Source organism: Salvelinus sp. IW2-2015, linkage group LG33 (genome assembly GCF_002910315.2).
Source record: "Salvelinus sp. IW2-2015 linkage group LG33, ASM291031v2, whole genome shotgun sequence".
NCBI lineage: Eukaryota > Metazoa > Chordata > Actinopteri > Salmoniformes > Salmonidae > Salvelinus > Salvelinus sp. IW2-2015.
Window position 1 is genome coordinate 17,653,240 of NC_036872.1, and position 5,346 is coordinate 17,658,585.

The following is a 5,346-nucleotide window of genomic DNA, read 5'->3' on the forward strand; positions in this document are numbered from 1 at the left end:
TGACAAATATAATTTCCAAGTTTGCTGCTTCAATGTCTTTAGATATTTTTGTCAGATGTTACTATGGAATAGTGACGTATAATACAGGCATTTCATAAATGTCAAAGGCTTTTATTGACAATTACATGAAATTGATGCAAAGAGTCAATATTTGCAGTGTTGACCCTTCTTTTTCAAGACCTCTGCAATCCGCCCTGGTATGCTGTGAATTAACTTCTGTGCCACATCCTGACTGATGGCAGCCCATTTCTTGCATAATCAATGCATGGAGTTGTCAGAATTGTGGGTTTTTGTTGTCCACCCTCCTCGTAAGGATTGACCACAAAGTTCTCAATGGGATTATGGTCTGGGGAGTTTCCTGGCCATTGACCCAAAATATCGATGTTTTGTTCCCTGAGCCACTTAGTTATCACTTTTGCCACATGGCAAGGTGCTCCATCATGCTGGAAAAGGCATAGTTCGTCACCAATCTGTTCCTGGAGGGTTGGGAGAAGTTGCTCTCGGAGGATGTGTTGGTACCATTCTTTTATTCATGGTCGTGTTCTTAGGCAAAATTGTTAGTGAGGACCCACTACCTTGGCTGAGAAGCAACCCCACACATGAATGGTCTCAGGATGCTTTACTGTTGGCATGACACAAGACTGATGTAGGCTCACGTTGTCTTCTCCGGACAAGCTTTTTTCGGATGCCCCAAACAATCGGAAAGGGGATTCAGAGAAAACGACTTTTCCCCAGTCCTCAGCAGTCCAATCCCTATACCTTTTGCAGAATATCAGTCGTCTCCTGATGTTTTTCCTGGAGAGCAGTGGTTATTTTGCTGCCCTTCTTGACACCAGGCCATCCTCCAAAAGTCTTTCGCCTCACTGTGCGTGCAATGCACTCACACCTGCCCGCTCTGCCGTTCCTGAGCAAGATCTGTACTGGTGGTGCCCCAATCCTGCAGCTGAATCAACTTTAGGAGATGGTCCTGGCGCTTGCTGGACTTTCTGGGCGCCCTGAAGACTTCTTCACAACAATTGAACCGCTCTCCTCGAAGTTCTTGATGATCCGATAAATGGTTGATTAGGGTGCAATCTTACTGGCAGCAAATCCTTGCCTGTGAAGCCCTTTTGTGCAAAGCAATGATGACGGCACGTGTTTTCCTTGCAGGTAACCATGGTTGAAGAGGAAGGCCAATGATTCCAAGCAGCACCCTCCTTTTGAAGCTTCCAGTCTGTTATCGAACTCAAACAGCATGACAGAGTGATCTCCAGCCTTGTCCTCGTCAACACTCACACCTGTGTTAACGAGAGAATCACTGACATGATGTCAGCTTGGTCCTTTGTGGCAGGGCTGAAATGCAGTGGAAATGTTTTTTGGGGATTCAGTTAATTTGCATGGCAATGACGGACTTTCAATTAATTGCATACTTCATACACTCTTCATAACATTCTGGAGTGTATGTAATGCCAATTCATACAAAACTGAGGCAGCAGACTTTGTGAAAATGAATATTTGTGTCATTCTCAAAACTTTTGGCCACGGTTGTATACTACACCACTGACTGTTAAATAGCCATCTCCAGCACATCAGAGGCTGCTGCATATACACTGCTCAAAAAAATAAAGGGAACACTTAAACAACACAATGTAACTCCAAGTCAATCACACTTCTGTGAAATACAAACTGTCCACTTATAGGCAGCAACACTGATTGACATAAATGTCACATGCTGTTGTGCAAATGGAATAGACAAAAGGTGGAAATTATAGGCAATTAGCAAGACACCCCAATAAAGGAGTGGTTCTGCAGGTGGTGACCACAGACCACTTCCTCTATGCTTCCTGGCTGATGTTTTGGTCATTTTGAATGCTGGCGGTGCTTTCACTCTAGTGGTAGCATGAGACGGAGTCTACAACACCACACAAGTGGCTCGGGTAGTGCAGCTCATCCAGGATGGCACATCAATGCGAGCTGTGGCAAGAAGGTTTGCTGTGTCTGTCAGCATAGTGTCCAGAGCATGGAGGCGCTACCAGGAGACAGGCCAGTACATCAGGAGACTGATGGAGAGGCCGTGAGGAGGGCAACAACCCCAGCAGCAGGACCGCTGACACATGCACATTTGTGGCCTGCTGGAGGTCATTTTGCAGGGCTCTGCAGGCTCCTCCTTGCACAAAGGCGCAGCAGCGGTCAGCAGGCTAGCGCCTTTTTTTTGGCAGTGTTAGAATCATAGGCCACTTTAAAGAAATGAAACACTAGCCACTTTAATAATGTCTCTGTATCTTGCATTACTCATCTCATATGTGTAAACTGTACTCTATACTATGCCACTGTATCTTAGTCCAATGCCGCTCTGAAATATATATATATATATATTATCGAGGCACGATTACGATTTTCCAAACACCGATACAGATTATTGGAGGACCAAAAAAGACGATACCGATTAATCGGCCGATTTTTACATGTTGTAATTTTTTTTCTTGTCGTTATTGCATCTTTACCAGTTGATTAACAACAATAATGAACATGGACAATGAGCAATTTTATATTTAACTTAATATAAGAGTGACAGAAGAAAGAGTGTATTTAGTCTCAAAAAAGACCAATACATGAAACATGCTCAACTTGGTTGAACATAAGTGCAAAACAATGCTGTGCGTGAATAGAAACTAAAGATGCACAATGTGCCCAATGTAAAAAAGGCCTAACGTTTAAAGTTCCTTTGCTCAGAAATCCATGAAAATGATGGAGAACAGCTGGGCTTGCGGTCAATGGATTCCCATTACGTGACATTTTAGGTTGTAGTTATCCTACATGGACATTCATGACATCGTTGACTATTCTCTCTCTCACATATCCATTAATGCTATCTTCATATAGCTTGACCATATTGGAACTGTTCTAATATAGCCCCTTTAGTATTGCCAGACTAATCCTCCCAGGAGTTGAAGGCCTGAAGTCAAAAACCGAGAGCTGATCACTACCGCAATTGCTCTAGGCAAGCTTCGCCTGAGAAAACGCAGTAAAGTTTGAATAACGCACTTCACGAATGCCAGTGCTTGCCCAGGCCTACCCACTCGCTCAGCAGAAACTGCTCTATCTAAATCAATCAACTTAACTTTAATAAATACAATGTTTAATAGTACGAGACATTTCATTACTGAATGGGTCATTAATATCGGTTCCAATCTCTGTAAAACGAAAATGTTTTATTTCTTTCAGGGTGAAAATACCGAACCGTTCAACCTATTTTAACTCGGATCCTGATGTGGAATGAAGCAGAACCTAGGTCCCTATGTACCTGCTGTTTACATTTGCCAGAGCTTCAATGTTATGTCATCCCAAGACTGTTTGGGCAATATAACCATAGCAATCCACTGGTGCTGTCAATGAACCGCAAGAGACGTGATACACAATTGTCCACTCGTTTTAATATTGCCTGCTAACATGGATTTCTCTTTAAATGAATCTGCAGTGCGGGTCAAATAGGCACTCGAATCGAACTTCTGTTAATCTCGATTTTAAATGAAAAGGCGACCCAATGATTGCACTGTTTATGTTAGGTACATTCGTTAGACAACGATTTGCCTGTTATTACGTGGAATGCACTTTCTGTGACCAATCATCCCCACCGTTTGGCAAAGTAGGCTGTAGATATCCTCGATGATAAAATTAACAGCAGCACCGCCATATATTATCATGCCACGCCGTACAAAGCTATGTATAACTCGACTAGAGGAGTTGCATCACTATCAACCATTGTTGCGTAGTTAAACTACTGAGTCTATGTAGAAGATTGTTTTTGATAAGATAAGTTTGCTAATGCTAGTAGCAACTCGTACCTTGGCTCTCATGCGTGCACTCAAAGCCCGTAGGAGGTGGTCAGCCTGCCCACGTAGTTTCCTCGGGAATGCAATGTAATCGGCGTAAATAAAAAATGGCAATTATCCGATTGTTATGAAAACTTGAAATCCGGCACCTCTAATTATATACTCCACATGCGTTTGAATCCGGTCGATCTCTATAGTGAATAATTAGTATTAATCATCTTGATTAAATTATAAGCCTATTGCTAATTTTGTAGGTAGGTGTATATGTGTCGTGATAGACTGTATAGAATGATTACTTGCAATCTGTGGTGTGAGTAGTAAGCACCAAAGTTATTTCGCTACACCCGCAAATAACATCTGTTAAACACGGTATGTGACAATAAAATTGTGATTAGGCCTGGTTCGTAGTCCGTCCTTGTGCTTCTATACCCACAAGGTGTGTATTCGATGGGTGTAGATGTTCAGGGACTACTGTGCAATGATGTTTATTCCACACCAAATACTCGAAAAGACGATTAATATGAGAGATGGACCTTGCTTTTCTCAACACTCGGAGGTAATGTGTCAAGTCGGCCTAGAAAAAGCGATGGAAGAGGGCATAAACCAAACGTTTGTCACAAAGTTGTGGTGAAAGCCCATCGAGCAAATTGGTAATAGAATGTCGAGTTCGTATACAACGTGTAGCGTCAAGATTTTAAGAAATGCATTTCCACTGCGCAGGTCAATTGAGGCGAGCTTCACACCACTCCAGCTGACACTTGGCATTGGTGATCTTAGGCTTGTGTGCGGCTGCTCGGCCATGGAACCCATTTGAGGAAACTCCCGACAAACAGTTTTATGCTGATGTTGCTGTCAGAGAGGGAGTGTGAACTCTGTAGTAAATGTTGCAACCGAGGACAGGCGGTTTTTACACATATTTACGTGCTTCAGCAGTCCCGTTTCTGTGAGCTTGTTCTGTTTGTTCCCGTTCTGTGAGCCTACTAATCCACTGATTATAGAGAGAGGTGATCACTAATATTTTTATATATAGTTAATGTCAGAAGTTTGCATACACTAAGTTGACTGTTCTTTAAACAGCTTGGAGAAATTGCCAACCTTAGAAACAAGAGGGTCCTTCTATAATTGTCCTTGGCGTTGCGCAGAGGAGAACTCCCTGCTTAGGGCGAATTGACATAATTGACGCTCAATAGGAATTGGCCGCGTGATGTTCACATCCTGGTGGATGCATTCAAGGCGCGTGTGGTGCGCCTTACTTGTCAAGAATTACGAAACTCGTCCCACGTTTGCTCACAACCCAATCTTGCCGAACAGAATAACAACAACAGCCTAAAAACCCCAAACAGCAAGGCAAGTTGCAAGGTGGCAGACGAAAAGTCGACCAGCACATCTAGGTATATATCAACCAACTAACCCTCTGCCAAGGGCCAGACAACCGTAGTGTAGAAGAACCTAGAGAGAACCGGCTCAGGAGGAGGTGCGGCCAGTCCTCTTCTTGGCTGTGAAAGGGGGAAGATATAACAGAAGACTTACAGAC